This window comes from Rhea americana, unplaced genomic scaffold (genome assembly GCF_003343005.1).
Source record: "Rhea americana isolate MKP2758 unplaced genomic scaffold, rheAme1 scaffold_77, whole genome shotgun sequence".
NCBI classification, from domain to species: domain Eukaryota; kingdom Metazoa; phylum Chordata; class Aves; order Rheiformes; family Rheidae; genus Rhea; species Rhea americana.
The window spans coordinates 782,941-802,334 of record NW_028186945.1 but is presented as its reverse complement, the minus strand read 5'-3'; the positions used below and the strand labels follow the sequence as shown (position 1 = coordinate 802,334).

The 19,394-nt window shown below is 39.8% G+C and overlaps 1 long non-coding RNA gene across 2 annotated transcripts in view; it reads left to right on the top strand.

Annotated features, from left to right (window-relative positions):
• Positions 1-1,258: 1,258 nt before the first annotated feature.
• LOC146585725 (uncharacterized) overlaps positions 1,259-19,394 on the top strand; it is a 55,516-nt gene continuing 37,380 nt past the window's right edge. Inside the window, exons 1-2 of one of the 2 annotated variants that reach the window (XR_014897946.1) lie at positions 1,259-1,432; positions 3,300-3,448. This is a non-coding gene — a long non-coding RNA (uncharacterized LOC146585725). Of the gene's footprint in view, positions 1,433-3,299; positions 3,449-19,394 lie in introns of those variants that run through there. The other variant, XR_014897947.1, reaches the window with a different exon arrangement.

Genomic DNA, 19,394 nt, shown 5'->3' with positions numbered 1-19,394 from the left:
CGGCGGCGGCGGGGTCCTCGGCGCCGGTGTTGAAGGAGGAGTACATGCAGATCTCCCTCTCGCTGCGGGGGAAGGACCAGTAGACGATCCTGCGCTGCACCGGCTCCGGGATCCGCTCGAAGCGCTCCTCCACCCGCTGGAACGGCCACTTCTCGGCCACCTTGCGAGCCGCGATGTCCAGCAGGGACTCGGGGCTCTGGGTCTTGCCGAGCGGCAGCAGCCCCAGCGCGGCGGCGGCAGCTGCAGAGGAGGGTCCGGCGCAGAGCGCCCCGCCGCCGGGTCCGGCGCCGCCCGCCCGCTGGCCCGGCCTGCACCCCGAGCCATAGCCGGGTCTGCAGCAGAGGCGCTTCGCGGGGGGAGGGAGCTGACCGCGCTCCGCCATGATCGCGCCGCTTCTAAGCGGGCGGCGGAAGTGGCTGTACCCTATAAACGGCACCAGGAAGCGGGCGAGCGGCCGCGAGCGCGGCGCGCCCCGCCCCCTGCCCTTACATGGCCGCGGGGGCGGGGCCTCCCGCCTCGCCCACGGCCAGGGGGCGGCGCCTCATGCAAATCGGCGCCACAAACATAAATAGAACGGCCCGAGGAAGGCTCGCGCCGCGCCGCGCCGCGCCGCGCCGCGCGGGGGAGGGTGCGAGGGGCCGCGGGGCGCGCGCGCGCGCTCCCCTGCTCGGCCCGGGGCGGGGCCGCGGTGGCGCCGCCTCCTCGTCCGCGCCCTCCGCTGATGTCACGCGCGCAAGCCCGGGCGCGCCCCGCGCGCGTGGTGGGAAAAGGGGGCGGCGCCGGCGGCGCCCTCAGTCGCACCATGTAGGGGATGGAATGCGGGGGCGGGGCCGCCGCCGCCTCACCCGGTCACCTCTGCTGGGAAAGCCGGCGGGCGGGGGAGCGGGCGCAGGGAAATACGGTAATGGCACGGGAGCGGCGGCGGCGGCGGCCGCCCCGGGGGAAGGCGGGGGCTGGCCCGCCGCCAGCCGCTCAGCCGGGCCGCTGCCGGCGCCCGAGCTGCGGCGAGACGGCGCGGACGCGGCGGAGAGCAGGTGAGAGGCGCCCCCGGCCGGCTCGCACCGGCTGCGGCCCGGCGCGGGGAGAGAGGGGCCTGGGCTCCCGCCTCTGGGGCAGGAGCCGGGGTCGTTTTCCACGCGCGACTGAAATAGCCCTGGGCGCGTCTCTGTGGGGTGAAGCCGGTTTGGGGTCTCCCCTGGGGCAGGAGCCGCGGTCGGTTTCCTCATGCGTGACGCAAGCAGCCCTCAGGCTACGCGGCTATCAGAGGCACTACGGYAGCCGCGGCGTCCCGGCCGGGCGCGGCCCCACGCGCGCTGTCGCGGCCGTTACGCCGCGCGCGGCGCGAGCTGGACGTTAGCGCCTCGCTCCGCAGATGGCCGGGCTGGAATCGCCCCGGCAGCCCAAGGTGAAGGGCTTGGTGCCACAACCCGCAGTGAGTAAATTCAACGCAGTTAAAATATGTTTGCTTTGGTGTTGAAAGATCTATTTTATATATATATATATATATATATGTGTATATGTATATGTGTGTATATACATATATATATATATATATATATAAAAGCTGGTAATAACCGTCTGTTCTAGTTAATTTTTAGCAAGTGGGTGTAATGGGTGTAACGCTAGCAGTTTCCACAGTGCGTAAAATAAAAAGATTTTTTTTATTATTATTTTCAGGATCCACTCAAAYAAACCATTCAAAAATCATATTAGCTGTTCAGATTAAATGCCCTTACTTGAAAAAGAAAACACAATAGCAGGCTCAAAATCATAATACAAGATCCCTAAATCAGACAGAGTAAACCCTGAATGAAGTCTGCGTGCTGTTACATCTGCTTGCAGCAGGGAAGAACGGATACAATTCTAGCCCTAATTACAGCCAGGCTGCTGATGCAAAATATTGTAGAAATACAACGCAGGAAAGATTAGGGCTAACTAATAAAGCGGATAACTTTTCTTCCTTTCATGGGGGAAGACTTTGATAAAACCTTATTTTAGAACAATCAACTCTTCTTTTTAATGGAATTAAACGTTCTGATAAACCTTACTTTGAAAATAGCATTTTTTTTAGTAACTTACAGTAGAGAAAACACCTATATATCTTGCTTCCTTTTAGCAATGAATAGCAGTTGCTGACACGTGATGCAGAATCCATAATTAGAGTGCCTTATTGCCTCATTTGCTCATGTAGGCTAAGTTATCCAGATGGACTACATTTTCCGTGACGCAATATAACTGCTTGTTGGGAGGTGCACATCAGGGGACCTGGCTCCATCAGGGAATACTGCTTAAAGAATGTYGAGAGTGACAGGCATTAGACCTGGGAAATACAAATAGCATCAAGCAATCAGCATCATTGAAACTTAATACCTATTTTAATTTTCACCAAAAACTTAGACTAGGGCAATAATTTATTTTTAAAACAGGTGTTTGAATAGTTTTGCAGAGGCTGCATTTGCTGTTAAAAATGAATTAGAAATTCAGTCAACTTTATCAACCTTGCTGATTTAGATTTCTAGAGAAAGATTGATGGAAGAGCTGACAATGGTTTAGAACACACAAATATTGGCTTTTCGGTATGCTACTAAGTTTTTAGTAGCATTGATTTGTAATTTCTCGAGAGAATTTTTCTGTGGCTAGGAACTGAACTTTTTTTGCTTTTTTATTATCACTATTTGTTCATATTAAGAAAACAATTAAAGGTTTTAAATTAAGATGCTTAAACTGCAGACTAACAGGGTCTAAACTATGTTCAGTGCACCTTATTTTCTGCATATTCTACAACTTGTTTTTTTTTTTTCTTTGGGATCATGAGAGCGACCTTCTGGAAGGCAAATGAGTGTAGACTGATGCAAAGTGTTTCCCAAGTAAAAATGGTCACCCTTGAGGGGTAAGCACCTTGCTAGGATGTCAGCTGGCTTTTCATCATTTTAGGCATGCGTCTCCCAAGGGATCTACTTAACTTGACTAAATTTGGGGAGTATTTGGGAGCCTAAACATTACAGGCAAGAAATAAGGACATTGTGTTTTCTTTTGCTATTAAAACAGTATTGATTTCAATATTTCTGAGGGTGGAGAAAGAGGAATGTAGAAGGTAAAAAATGAATAACTTTGCCTATATATTTATATATATGATCAGAAGAAATGAATGTTTAATTTTGTCCCCATTACTTAATCTTTGTTAAGAATTCTCCACATCTTGAAGCGATTTTTCTTGTGTTGTTTGAGCATTATTTCTGTTTTAAACAGAAATAGCAAGTAAGTAAAAATGCTCTTCTACATGACTTGTTCTTTACCAGGTCTTAGCCACCYGCTGTGATAAAAATAACACCCTAATACCACTGGAAGAATTCTTCATGTTGTAATAAACAAGATGTATACTAAAAATTGAGAAATAAGAAGAATGAGAAGTTTGCCAATGGGAAATAAAATATCTGTGACAAGTGAAGGTAGCCCATGAGTCAATTATTTCAACTTAGTAATTCTTCTACCTTTTCAGATCTGTGGAAAAGAATAATCAAAAACTGACTTAAGAAATGCTAGAGAAAAGCAGATGAAAAAGCCCAAAGATGCACCTGTTTCATTCACCTACCACTCAGCAGGAATAGCTGCTTCCCATTAAGTCTATGAATATTCATAGCTACACAGGATGCTACTTAAGCTTTTTTCTTTTCTGGGCTAGGGAGTAAATGAAGAAGTAATGGTGTCTGTTTTGAGGTGATGCTACAAGCATCAGGTGCACTTCTGGGCTCCTTCTGCATTGATGTACCTGTACCACAACAGTAGCACTAGCAGTTTACAAGTTATAATCTAAGCCTGAAGTTCCTCTGTCCTGCTAGCGTTGCCCTTTGAGTTCATTTATCTTTTTGAAAGCAACTGGGAAGAATGTTAATCCCAGGGAAGAAATTAAGGTATGTTAAAGCCTTACCATAACTATGTTTAAATTTGTAATTAGTTAGTTTTTCTTTCAACGGATGCTCTTTCTGGGGGAGACCTTACTGAGCATTCATTTCCTCTTTTTCTGCTTGATGCTTCTAGAAGGGCTGCATTCCAGTGTTATACAGAGAGAAAAGAATGGCCACAGAACAGCGACCTGATTTTTGTTAACAYCCTGCACTTAGCCAAAGGCTATTCTACAAGCTACTTGGAAATACAGCCTTGGCAACAGCTCAGTTGTTAAACTCTTTCTTAATAAGGTTTCAAAGCAGTAGGCCATTTCTGATCATTTTCAGTCACTGCAGTAATACATACGAGGCTTAGGCATTCTATAGGTTTTGTTTATTTAAAAGAAAAATCACATACAGTTGTACAGTTGTCTGTGTGAAGTGAAAAATGATCTGTATGTAGAAAACTCTAGATTTCAGACAACTGAGTGCTAGACAACACAAATCACCCTGCTGGTTAAAACTTATTTGGAAAGATAAGAACAAGAACCATTAAAGGAAGACTTTAAGTAGAACAAGACACCAAATTCATGCTTTGCGTAAAATATTTCTAAACACAGGGAGGACAGGGGTCAGAGATGCAGGGGAAAAAAATTTTGGGAAAGAAGGTTGAAACTGGGAGGATTCTTAGAGCCAAAGCTTTAAGAAAAGTGTTAAAAGTTAGTTAGAAGTTTAAWAATTGTGTACAAGAAAGGCTGGTGGGTATACTGAAGCAGATGAATTTACAATGCAAAATGCATCCCTTTTTTTAACTTGTTCCTTTAAAGTTTTTTTTTTTTTTAAGATAACTAAGCACTTTAGTTTCTATAAGAAAGCTATAGATATTATGAATTCCAAATGTATTTATTGCTTGAAAGCTTGAAAAATGATGCTGTAAGAAAAGGCAGCTAATATCACTACGCTTGGCGTTAGTTCCATGATATTCACAATTAGCAAATTATTTGGGAAAACAGACAGTTGGGAGGAGAACTGAGGAAGTGATTATCTTAAGATTGTAGATGAAGAAAATAGTTCTATTTGATCAATATCKTCAGTTTTTAAATCTTTTCTGAAATGGTTTTATTCACTGTGTTCAGAAACTATTTTTACCTATGAGTTAAAAATAGAAAGTCTGCCTTTAAAAGCCTTTTAAATCAAACCAAACACTCTAGGATAAATATTGCCAGCACTTTTAAGACTTCTGAGTCCTTCCATTAAAGTGAAAATAAACTAGCAGCACTGAATGAGGCCTTTCTTTCAAAATGCAGCTTTTATTCTAATTAAATTCCACAATGATTCCAAAACCAGAGTCAGATGCTAGAGTCTAAAAACATTTAGGAAAATGTACTTAAAATGCTAAGCGTGCTTTACTGGTTTTCTAGAATAGTGTAAAGAGACAAACATCTTAATTTAAGCTAAATCCTCTTGACATTCATTGCTATGTCCTCTGCCTTTTTGTGGCTTGATACTTGACTTATGAAGTCATTCTGAGATGGACTGAAGGGGAGGGTATTGTGTGTGCCAGAGTCCCAGAGCTGCGTGAATTAGTACGGCTCTGTATTTCCTCAAGGAATGAGCACATTCAGTTTACATTTATTGAGAATAGACCCTGGGAATGAATTATTTCTTCCTTATAAGGAGCCATGTGTTGGGATATCTGTTTGGTCAGTTTAGCTCACTACTGAATTACCAGGGATAAAAGCATCACTGTTGCAACTAAAGTGAAGGTGTGCAAGTGACTCCTGAAAGTTAAACATGTTGAACTGATTTAGAAGGTTCAGAATTTGAGAGTCTTGGAATAGAGGAGTAAGATCATCTCRCCTTTCTTTAGAGTTTAACTTACTCACTTAATATTTGCAAGTCAAAAGCAGAAAATTCTGCTCTTGAGCTGTAAGAGAGAAGAAGCTGTATTTAACATCACTGTAGTTTTGTTGTGACCTTCTACAGATCTAAATTGCAAAATTTTTGAACTCTCAAAAAATGTTATTTCTCTTGCAAATTTTTGTAAACTTTATTTTTAAAGGTATATATTTTTCTAGGATCAATACAAGTTTGCCAAAATTTTCTCTCTCTAGATAATTTTTTTTCCTTTAATGCAAGAACATATACTTATGGTAAAGTGGTTGTGAAAAAAAAAAAAAAAAAAAAAAAAAAAAGAAAGAAAGAAAAGAAAGACAGAGAGATTCTTAAAGCTTTAACCTGTTCTGGTGTCACACATTCTCTCCCAGAAATATGCTAGACTAGTTAAGAAGTTAATCAGTTGCAAAATGGAAATGCCACTGGTCTGTCTTCCAACATTTATAGGAATTCCTCAACATATATAATGTACAGATAGTGACGTTTTGTGTAGTCAAAATTATGCAACTGATGGTCTAAATAGAAATGTAATTGGACTGGCTTCTTGTGGATAAGCATTCTACACTAATAAACTTCTATCATCTCTAGCTTTCTCCCTTTAAACTGAACCATGACTTTAGACYTCCTTGCATTAGACCCTACCCAACAGCCACTGGGCTACAACAGGCAACATATTCTTGACTGGAAATTCTGCGTAAAGAAGACCATGCAAACCTTAATCCACTAACGTCAAGAACAAAAATTTTACCTTACCCAGATGTTCACCTGTGGCAAAGAAGGAGAAAATGACTACTTGCACAACAGTAACTAAAAATATTCAGAAGTCCATTTTCCRGGATACAGAGTGCTTGTAGAATGGCTCTGAGAGGGGAAAAAAAAAGATAACTGAGGACCTGCAGAAGTTACGGAGGCAGAGGAGAGTCAGACATTGTTCAGCAATATTAAAATGGTTCCTGTTTGAACAACTGTTGTACTTTCAAAAGGCTAGGTACACTAGAGTTTACTTCCTCTAACTTAGTCACCAGTGATTGCACATGGCAAACTGGGGAAATTGCATGAGCTGCACTTAAACATGTTTTCTTAACAATCCATTTATACTTTAATTCTTACTGGTTGTTAAACTCTTAATTCACAAATATTCAAAGAGTATTACAAACCTGCCTGTAGCTTTGTTGGAGCCAAAATACAAATCCAGTTAGGATTTGTAGAGTAGTATTTTCTTGGTTGTATCAGAGACAAGCTTGCAAGCTAGTAGTGTAACAGTTGGCTCCACTGTGCAGTTTTAGCCCACTCAAGCATAGTCACAMCTTGGGGTAACTGAATCTGTCTTCAGGTACAAATTAGACAAACCTACACCCAGAACTTCTCACAGGAAGAAAATCTCTCCTCTTCCTCCCCATTGTATAAGAATCTAGGCTTGCATCCGTCTCCAACAGAATACCCTAGTATTGTAGCTGCTCTGTGACACAGTGCCCCCTGGGCTTTTTCAGCTGTAGGACACAGTGAATACAGTCTGTGATGTGGATTAAGCTCCTTATTTTCATAAAATAGTTTAATGAAGTACAAAGTCTTACTCTATTCCTCAGCCAATCTGGATTGGATATAAGGGCTTCTTTGTAATTCAGACATTCTGTGAAATAAAAGACTGAGATTTCTTCTATTGCAGAAATGTGTCATCGAGTTAAGTTTCATTTAGACAAAGAGAACAACATGGAAGAATAATTAGTAAAGACCAAAATGTATAACATTTGGGGAATTTGTTTTTACTCTCTTCAATTTTCATCTTTACTTATTTTAGCTGCATAGCCGATTTGGTGTCAGCTCTATCCTTAAGCTAACTACCATTTAAAAGCTATGGTATTGTATCAGATTGCGTTGAGCTAAGTCAAACTTYGGCATTTGATTAAATTTTTAAGGCCAGGGCTTAAAAAAAATATTAGAAATTTTGTAGCCCAAGTGCTAACTAGAATGATGTATATTTGTTTTACCATGCTATTCTTGCAAAGCCAAGTGACTGGGCTATGATGAGCTGCATCCCATTGGAGCAGTCAACTTTCTAAGTTAAACACAGTTTACCAATGAATAYCTTGGGTGATCTTGATATACCTTTACTTTATTTTTTACACTAACTCTATATATTTTCTTTATATATTAGTCTGTTTCTACCACTTCTTTCTCTTTCCCATATCTCTTTGGCAATACTTTGATAGTGACAGTTCAGTGTAGAAACAGACATTATATTTCTTTTTTTTTTCTAACTAATGCCACTAAACATTTCACCCACTTATGTTCCTACTTCTTATTCTTCCTGTTCTACAATCTTGGAAATTGTACCAGAGCTAATATCTTGGCTAAGCCTTGTAATCAAATTCAGAAGATAGAGATAAAATATGGTTAGAGCTCTTCAGTAAAACTTTGCTAGAAAACCCAGTACTTCTTTCTACTTCAGTAGCTTCAAAGGTTTCGTTGGAATCCCTTCCTTGGAGCAGAGCTTTAATTTTTTTCCACTGGCTTGTGGCTGAACAGCATCTAACTTTTGAAGTTGCTCAGAATAGAAAGGGAGAGCATTCTTCTTTTTCCTCTTCTGTGCTCCAGGGATTAAGATGAGCAGAGACATATGCCTCCACTGCACTTCTACACTTGGAATAACAGTGGCACAATGAACTCTTACTTTTCCAAAGTGTTACTTTTTCCATGGGGATATTAGAATTTGCAAGAATTTGTCAGTGTTTCTCAGTTTTAGGTATTGAAAAGGAAGGGACCTCTTGATACTTAATATGTCTCCATGTTTCTTTGCTTGAATAAATTGGGTAGACTCATGGGATATCTGTCTTATTGCTAGACACTGCCCTCTACTGAACTGTATTTGGGACCTTCAGAAGCAACAGATAGAGGCATTGTTTGTGGTGTATTTCACATGCTTTAGGAGATACTGTGTCAGGCTGGCTGCAGGCTTAGGCAGATGTCACTATCAGTCACCTTAGGGATGTTGTGATCCATGAGCAGGAGGGATGGAAATCTGTTCTGGTGTGTTCATATTTGTTGTTCCAAAAAATGGAGGTTCTGGACAGGACAGGTCTTTGTGAAGCCTTTGAATTTATTGAGCTGTGATGGCTGCAGAGAAGGTCCAGTGCTATGTTACTGCTCCCCTCAAACTGTGAAGAAGGAAGAATCTCTCCAGTACCCTGAGTCAGAACTGCTTCCTAGTCAGTAGCTTTTGTACGTGCTTTTTAGAGCTTCATTTCAGCCAGCACAAAAATCAACTTGTTTTTCTGTGGTTTCAGTGGTTCTGAGTAGCAGCAGCAAAGCCTGGCAGATGATGTCCAGTTTTCAGTTTGCTGAGGGCAGCAGCACCAGCACCAAAGCTCTGCAAATGCAAACTTGGACAGCCAATACTGCATCAGTTTGCACCCCATTCTGACCTCTCAGTTTACCTTTGCAAATATAAAGGCTTTGATTTTTGTATTTTAAATAAAGTTTACCAGCTGTGGTTGAATAGCTGTTTTTCATGTTTTCTAGGAAAGCTAGAGATGTTTTCTTTAACAGGAAAATAAGAAATCACTAGGGTATGGGTCAGGAGTGGAAGAACTGAGGAAGAGAAGTGCAAAACTAATGCAAGCAAGACTTGAAGGATGATCTAGCACCCAGCCCATTGCCARCTCCACCCTCTAAATGGCATTTACTGCCAGGGAAATTGGATCCACCCTGGACTGATTCTAACATTAGGAAAAACCTCCTAAAATAACTCTGGGCCTTAAAAAAGTTGCAGTTTCCTCTCCCAATAATTGATGCTGTGGTGATGACCTCCATCTGGTACTCAGGAGTTGCAGTCACCACATCTGCTAAGGGGAAGAAGGCAACTTTTTCCCTTTGTTCAGAATACCTTGCCTTTTCTGCAGTGATGGACCTGGGAGTGAAAAATTGTTTGCTGAGTCTGAGCACTTCTTGAAAGGAATGATATCCCCAATACTGGCAACTTGGAAATGAAAATGCAACTTCTGTTTACTCCGGTTTTTTAAAAATGTAAATGAGGAGGAACCACTTTAATAGTACCTAGGGATCAGTCTAAATTCCATTATTACCATTGAATATGGGTTTATTTCATACTGTTTACTAAATTGGGAGTATAACCATGGCAACATTCATGACACACTCTGTATGGATCTGCCAACACAAGAGTGAAATTAGCATTCAGAAGACAACTTTTTGAAAGTGGCTTAAGAGCTAAAAACCATGTTTCAGACTACAGTCAGGGTAATGATAAACTTCAGCATCTGCAGAGTGAGCATTACGCAAAACTTCGTCTTAAGCTAATCTCACTAAAAGTTTTTGTGATATCATAGGTATAGGTATTACCTGGCTAAGTAAAAGCATAACGATATAAATACATATATCCAGCTTTGATTCTGACAAGCCTCATAGCATTTTGTGTGAAGTATACCTAGAAATACAAATGCTAATAACCTGTTATGCTCAACTGTGGTTCGCTGGATGGTTGAATTTACTTTGCTTGGAAAATATTTAGAATTACAGTTCCTATACAAGATGAAGGTTCTACTTTTTGCCTATAAAGAAAAGAGGTGAGAGGTGAATGGAAATAAAGAGGAGAATGYAATAGGAATTTTCTGAGTTAGTTCTTTGCTGATCCAGGTAATGTATTGATAAACTGTTGATATCAATAAACTTAATCTAACAGCTAATTGTGTTGTTGTTGCTTGTTGTTTCATTGAAGTTGTGGTCTAAGAGAATGAAGCTGGACTGAATAATAGCTTGTTTCTTCATGTCTCTCCACTGATCATTTATTTCTGAAAGGAATATAATCAGTGTAACTACACATTTCTTCCTCAGAGTCATATCAGCTGTTGCAAGTAATGCTGAACAAAAATATTTCCCTGGTTACTTTTGCCTGCACTTTTATCTGTGGCTAACATCACTGGTTTTGTTCAAGTCATTTTCATCTTTTGTGTGCATCTGTCACATAAAGACATATGTTTCTATAAATAAGCTTCATAAGTCATTTAGGAGATGTGTAGGAAAATATAGAACTACTTTTAACTAAATTTTGTAAGTTGGCTACATTTTAAGCTGACTCTACCCTTTTAACAAATGCTCAGAGAACTGACTGTTCTTCATTACTTCAACATACCATTTTGTGATAGCACATCCAGTCTGATGGAATATTTTATGCAGAATTACTACTTCCTCTAAGTCAGTGCTGTAAATGACAATTACGTCTGCAAAGAACATAGCATCATTCATCTCCCTTGTTGCCCTCATGATTATAAGTGATATACTTAAGGAGGAGTATATTACTGCTAACAATGATGTGGATCTGTAGAAATGATGGAATTGTCACTGGTAAAACAGAAAAGACCAAAACATTGAATATTTGTTCTGTTTGGTGTGTGTGTGTAAAAACTGATTTTTTATCACCTTGCAAGGTGAGGAAATGCATCTGGTTCCAGCAGTAACTCTGTAGCCTGTTAGCCATCACAACTAGGTTTGAAGAACTGCATTCAGATAACTTTCATCAAAGTTTTTAAACTGACTGAACAGCCCTCTGGTTTGTTATTTTATATAAATTAGAAATACAAAGGCAATGTAGAGGACTTGATGTAGCTAGAGTAGTCACATTAAAAGGGGTAAGTAGGATGACCCAGAGGTTATTTGCCATCAGTCTAACATCTACCAGGGTGAAAATATAGATAACTCATACAAGTCTTATCATACAAGCTCATACAAGCTGTTAATCAGTAGAACTAATGTCGGTCCATATGGGTATATGAAAAATAGATGTATCGACCCCAGTTTTATTAAATGACACACTTGATAAAAATAATTCTTTATGTAATAGCAGTGTTTATGTAATACTTAGACTTTTTGCAGACATTTTGACTTATTGCCACATGACACTTTTTATGTATCGTGCTAGTTTAATCAATATGGCCTGTTAATTAATTGAATATTGGTTAACTGACAACTCAAAATGAAATAGTAGATGGAGAACTCTAACTACCAAGTATATTCATATGGGGATTATTTTAGAAATTGCTTTTAGCCATGTATTATTTAATGCTTGTTTTAAATGATATCAAAGATTTACAGAATTATTAATGATAGCTCATAGATGACCCAAAAGATTAGGGATGTAATAGACAACAAAGATAAGTCACTGATGCAATCCAGATGACTTTGTTTAATAAGTTGGTTGCAAGCAGACAAGTGTTTTGTGGCTAACTGTAAAGTAATACATCTGTGAACGGTGAAGGCAGCCTGTCCTTTTTACCTGTTTATTCAAATAAACAAATACCAGCACTCGAGAAAGAACAGAGAGGACCCTCAAATTTGGGAGCCAGTTGAACAAGGTGTTTTCAAAATACAATTCCCTAGGAAACACTGCCTCTTATTTTAGGGGAGACTTGTTTTCCCAGGTTTCCTTGTACATCTTGGCTCTGATTATCTCTAAAACATGCAGTTACATTTTATGCTTACACAACTTTATTATGGCATCTCTTTATTATGGTAATATTTCCATGCTATAGATTTACTGTACTTTTGAACATTATTGAACTAGTCTTTTAAAATATTTGGCTTATGCCATAGATGCTTCACAACTTCAGTTACTCTTTCTCTGGATTATATAGCCTTTTCACATATATGTATGTGGGGTCTGTCAGGACTACATTTCCATCTTATCATCAGCAAGTGTACAGAGCGTGTTCCCCCCCTGTGCAGACAATGCCCATGTTAAAGGCTCTTTTAGCTCTGTTACTGGCCCAGCTTATACAAGGCAGAATTAAAACTAGTGGATCTCTGAAAGAACATATGTAYGGTTCTTTCCATGTGCTCATTCTTCTGTGGTCTTCCAAGCTTCACTAGTGTCAGAGTTAGAGCTCTAAAAAATTGTTCCAGAAAACATTTCTGAATAAGTCTGTTGGTACAGCTATAACAAATTTCACACGGTCTAAGCACTAGCTGTATCAGGGCAAATTTAATGCTGCTCTTGCCTTTTCGCATCTTCAGAAATGTATGTTTTGATGGATTTAAGAAGAATAGAAGATGCTAGTTGGGATTTTTATTCTGTTAACCAGCTTTTTTGTTGATTTGTTGATTTGGAGGAAAAATGAAGGGGTGCAGAGGTAACAGTGGTATCAAAGGTAATAGTGAATGAACTCCTGGATATGGTGCTGTGGTCAGAAAGATTCATGTAGTTCTTGGCTGTACAAAGACAAACCTCTAGAGACTAGAATTTGTTCTATGTTTGGCACTGAGACAATTTTTGTTGGAATACTTAGTTGAGTTCCAGGATTTAAGAAGAGTGTTGGTAGATAGAAAAGGTTCAGAGAAGAGCCAGAAAAATAATTGATTCATGTGGCGTAGCATGAAGGATGGAAGGAGGTTTTTCTGTTTGGTATATCAAACAAAAGTTTATTGACTGCAGTCCCAAAGTATCTGCAATGAAATAGAAACTTAATACCTGCCTTTCAGCYTAGCTGAAAAAGACATAGCAGGATCCGCTGTCGACCTGAACAAAATCAGACTGGAGTTGAGTGGTACAATTTTTCCTAAATGATGAGGACTAGGATTGGAACAGTTTGCTGAGAACTAGAATGGATTTTCTGTCTCTGGTGATTTTAACCTCAAGAGATGTTCATCTTAAAAGACATATTAAGACATATTCTAGCTGAGATCAGAAATAATCCAGGAAATTTCAATGATGAAACAGATCAGCCCAGATGTTCTAGCCCTATCTGTGATGTAGAGCAAGGCATTTTTGCTTCTTCCTTCAACTCTGCTATGGCTTACTTCAGTTCTCTACCTATGGATGATAACAGTTTTACTGTAGCTTTCATGCAGCTACAACAGTCTAAGAAAGGGCATAATCATTGATGTAAACAGTATAGTAAAACAAGGGAGCCAGACTGTAGAAAAGGCTTCCCAAAGATGTACACAGAAGACAGCCAGCCACACATGGAACTTGAGCACTTCTTTTCCTACCTCTTCCATTTTCTGAGCAAAAATCTTGTGAGTTAATAATGCATCTGGTGGTTTCATGTTGTACATAAGCTTATAGCCATATACAAAAGGTAGAATACAATTTTGGATTGACAGTCCCAGCTCACATATCAGCTGATGCAGTCCTGCATGATTTTAAATGTACCAATGAAACATGTAGACACCTTTTGAGTTACCCAAATTCACAACTTGAGTTTGGACTCTTGTTTACAAAGTGACACTTAGTCCTTCAAATAAAATATATGAAAGTAATTAGTAATATTTGCTTATCATTATTTACAACAACTCATTTCCCTCTTTGTACATAGAAAATTAAAACGATGTCATTGCTTAGCTGAAAATTTCCTTTCTCTGCGCAGTAACAAATGCAAAGATCTCTTACAATGGTTACTTCAGCCCTCTTGCAGCTTAGGGCAAAACCACATTGGCAGAAGGACAATATCCTGTCTCTGATGGCTATGAAGCCTCTCTGAACTCGACCTGAATATGAACTTGTACAAAAGGAACCTCTGTGCAGTGACAGGAACTTGAAAACAGAATGCAATTACGTAAGATGTTTAAAATAAGTTGGGAAGCATATTTGAATGAGATCAGCATTCCAAGTAGTCCCTAAAAAGAATGGATATTTGTATCTCTGTTCACAGTAATTCTTTTTTTATGACTGATCATCTGGATTTTCTATTAAGCTTCCTGCAATCTTGAGACCTTGTACCTGATAGCAATCCTTCTTACCTGCCTTTTGGGGCAAAGTTGGCCTTGGCATCCTGCACAGATCTTCTAAACTTTAAATGCTTTGATATTGGCTTTAGGAAGTTTGTATAGGATATCAAGGGATGTGTTAAAAGAATTGCATCATGGAAGGGCCCCTGTGTTCTCCTGTCCAGTGTTAAAGAAGCTAATAAATTGAGTGGTCTTAAGAAGTCAACAGAAAGAAGAGTGCCAGTAGTTTCCTGAAGGTAGTAGGTAGCATTGGTCACATGGTTGTTGTGGCACTGACCGTAATGGAACTGCACTGACTACTGCCTTTGGTAGCAGTAGCACCAGTGCTTAGTCTGTATTCAGTTGAAGTGGATTTCCAGCTAGGCTGGCAAACAGGGTTAACATTTACTAATAGGGAGATTCTTCATTCACTTTGAAGAGTAGCTTTTCTCTGTGATATTCTCATCAGACTGCCTTGTGTGTTCTTTGTAGTTTCACTCGTCATTAATATGTCATTACCTCCTCATCCATTGAGGAATCAGATAGCTGGTTGATTGTACTTTAAAAAGAAAATACTCTAGAAATCTACAGCTAAGCAGAGCATTTGATTTCTAGTTAAGTCTTATATTGTAGGCCTGAATCTCAGATGGAGTCAGGTCTCATGGTTCCATGCGTGGAGAACTCCAGTTTTGGATTTTGTGCTTCTAAGAACTATCTTTTCTTTGGGGTCCCCTCTGCAGTACAGACTCTACCCAGCAACTCTTACTGAGACAGGAGGTTCACAGTACAACTGTTGAGACCAGGGCTTAGCCTCTCAAGCCTCCAAATGATTTTGCCTTCTCGCCTCTTGTGCTGTAGTTTATCTTGCAGCAAAGTCACAAGAACAGGTCTTGCAAAGCACCTTCTTAACATGCACTCCCTCAGCACAGTATTTGCTGGTGTACACACAACTACAGTTGACTATAATTTCCCCTTTTCTGGTAATTATCTGAAGAAACAAATGTTGGTCTCTGTCTTTGAAGGAGGTCTCTTTTCTGAAAGAGCCTAAGTCTTTTGAAAGCAGATTCAGTATCTTGTCTGCTACTTSTAATGAGATTTTCCCAGTATATGCACCAAGTTTATGTCAGTGCTGCAACAACAGTCAGTTTTTTGTTGGTACTAATAGCAATGCAATTGCTCTAGCAGGCTGAAAGTGTTCCTGATTGAGGTACTCTTGAAGGCTGCTTCAGCTTCATACATATTGTCTTGCTTCTGCTACAAAATGGAGAGCCTAATCTGCACTTTAAATTACAATGAAATCATATCCACAAACTGGCAGTCATTCCCCAGACTATCACACCTTGCTTTTAACATATGGGCTGACTGACACAATCAGATCAAATGATTTTCCAGTCTTTTTGCTGTATCCGCTAGGCAGCATTTCTCATTTAAGATTCCTATAGTGAGACTATCTCCAGCGATAGCTCAGATTCTCATCTGGTGTAAATTATCATAGTTCCAGTTGACTTCAATGGATTTGATAATTTATACCAGCTGACGTTCTGCATTTGAAAACCCTGTAATGAAAAGCAGCTGCTATTATAACTAACTTGAAAAATGATAACTGCCTGGTATGTGCCTGAATCTAGMTATCTTAATAGCTGTTACTCATCTGCCAGCAGACCACTGCATACTAGAGAATTAGAGAGYCCTGTGTCCTGGTAACTGGCATTGTGTCCTGTATTTTATCAAAAATGAAAGYTGAACAGTGACTACCATAGTCCTTGACAGCAACTTTGCTGGGATACCCAAAAAACCAACATTCCTTTGGCAAAGCCCATGAGTTTGGCTTAGCTAGAAGCTAGTTGTATCTTCATACTGACCATGAACATTGCACATTGTTATATGATATTTTAGAGCAGCTACTTAGCTTTATCAGTTTATTGAGATTTACTTTTTATTTCCATATTTATCTTCAAGCCAGATGAACATTACTCAATATTTAGTATCTATTTGAACTTGTAAAGATTATGAGATTGCATAGATATCAACTATCTATATCAAGAATATAGTAAGAATTTGTAAAATATTTTCAGAAAATATGATCTTTGACCTATTCCAGTGCATGGTATTGCTAATAAAGTGTCTGTCACTGTAGGTTTGAAGAGAATGTGTCTTCTTTGTTTATAGTACTTGATTTACTGGAGTATGTTGTGCAGTTTTGCTTGTAAGAACTATTTGTACCATAAAGCATGAAACTGTTTCCCCAATTACTTTAAAATTTATATACAGTTGTGTTCTTTCTTTTAGTAACAACAGCACATAGCTCTGAACAGCTCTGAACATTCAGGCCTGGTSCAGGCAGGCTCTTTTGAGTGCTGCTCAGTAGGGACACCTTTAGTGAACGACAGAAGTTTCTGTCCATGCTCAAAAACCCTCCTCAGTAGGTCGGTGAGAAAGAAAAGGTTCATTCCAAATTGCTCCTCAGAAACCATCCTTACATTTTGCAAAGAGTTTACATCCATCTGGACCCAAAGGTAACTCTTTTCCTGGTATGCATAAGTTGAAGCACTGATAGATAACAAAATACTTTATTATAGGAAATTAGCTTTTCTGTTCTTTTCCTGCTACCCAAAGGTCATCTTCTACATCTCTAGAGCTTCACGTTTCCTCTGCTATAATCTCTTCTCCACACTACCCTAATACATACTTTAAGAAATCTAGCTAGCACGAAGCCCTAAAACCCCCATTTATGGTGGTGTTAGGTGCATGTTGCGGGGGGGGTCAGCATTTTGGCTTTTTCCTCCTTGATCAAATTCACTTAGAAATGTGTAAACAAGTATGAGTTATGACTCACCAATCCAAAGAAATTAGCTGTTTACTTAAGAGTGTTTACAATCCTAAATTGTGGGATGTATTTTGATAACACGTCAGATCCTACTGCAGCAGAGGGATACTGGGTTAGTTGCTTTAGATAGCAGCTGTAGCAGCATCACCCAGGAGAGCCTGGTACATGCAAAAGAAAAACATTTGCCCTTCACAAGCCTTTTAGAGGTGCAAACATAAGGATGACAAAAACGACCCTGTTGACCTTAGGTAAACAAACTCCATTAAGAACAGGAAAAGTGTCCTTATCTTTAGGGTAGTGACAAAACTTCATCAAGAACCTCCTCAAACTTACAGTTTTTTTTGTCTTCTTCCCTGCCTCTCAGTGTCTTTACCCTTGACCACTGTCCCCTTTTGGGTGACTCCTTTGTCTTACTGCAGAGGGAAGATGTCTTCTACCTTTGTCAAACTGTGGCTGCTTTTCAGCTCTTACATTCCTCACTCTTCTGTGAGGCTCACTGCTATTGTTCTGATCCTACGTAGGGGACTGTGTACAAAGTAATCACAGAAGGCAAGGGGAAGGGGAACAAAGACAAATAAATGCATGGAGAACATCACCTCAGTGAGTCTGCAGTAAGCCTGAGGTATGTTTGAATTGGCCTGATAATCTTCTTCCCTAGGGAGTTTTATATTTTATATAAACTCAGAAAATAATCAGAAGTACAGCTATTTTTACATTTAGAGTTTACAATTTGTAAACATACTAAATATTTTGTTTTTGCAACATGTATGTTTGAGTACAGCTTTACTTAAGAGAATTTTTCTCTACATGTGCTCTATAATATGCTGCTTATTTTTTACAGTGCTACTATAGATAGATATATGGTATGTGTTGATATGTTGAAACAAATACAGCAGCACTTGTATTATCTGACATGCTGGCAAGTTGATTTGAATTTATTTGCAGCTAACCAAATCGCCGTATCCAAAAACTGGTCTTAATTATGGATATTCAATTTTGTAGGATTCCTATATTTGGTAGAATAAATAGACAGCTTCTTATGGCAGACAGGGATTTGGATGATAAAATATAAAATGAGATGCAGTACCATCAACTTCAAGTCAAGTGAAGTTATCTTCACACATTTACCTGAATACCTGTCCATGTAATTATAAGAGGTACTGAAACAGCCATTCCACCCAGCTGCTACCGTAGTCAGCACCAGCTCCTCCCACTCAACTAGTTTTGCAGCTAGTCCCTCTTTTGTTTAAAATGTATTAGCTTGGGTGTAATCAAATGCTTCACTATTCTCATCAAAAGTCTTATAAAAACTGTGCCAAAACAATTTTACCAAGCTATGAGATTTTATTCTGTTCTGGGTCTCTTTCAGGCCAATAGTGGAAATACAAAACACAAACTTGGAAAGAGCAAGTTGGCAGCAATGGTCTTGGAGGCAAGTCAGGAGGAAAAAAAAAAAGATCGCTGGCCCTCCCTGGCCCATCTTTCTACCTTTCCTCCTTTTCTGAATCAATTATGTCATGTGTCTCTACATGTCATCTGATTTACTTGATTTTGTTATTCCTCCTTGCCACCTGACATCCTTCTCTGTCCAGTCTTCCCTCCACAGCTATGGAGCCTTATTCCTACCCTCTTCTAGTGTTCTAATTTTGTGTCAGCTCTCGTTTATGCTGCCTTTAAAAAGTAGAGAAATAACAACCTAAGCAAAACGACAATCTTACTGTTCGTGCTTTCCTTGTGATCCTGCTGTTCTCTGTTCTGGCATACACAACTTAATCTTGGGTTAGCCTTCAAAGTTTGTCAACTATGTTTTGTCAGCCATGCTTACCACTGCTGTTGGAACAGTTTATATCTCGAGTCTAGAATAACATCATTTGCCTCAGTAACATTAGATCTCCTGAATGAATACTCACCTCACCTCTTCTAGTTTGAGCAGTCCCTAACACCAGCTCTGAATATCCATGTCCTTTTGGTCAAAGGTTTAAGACTCAGAGAGGCTTAAATTCAAATTGATCCTTCTCTCTTTTAAGTAGCACTGTCATTTGAAAAAAATGTGTAGGTCCCATCAGCCTAGG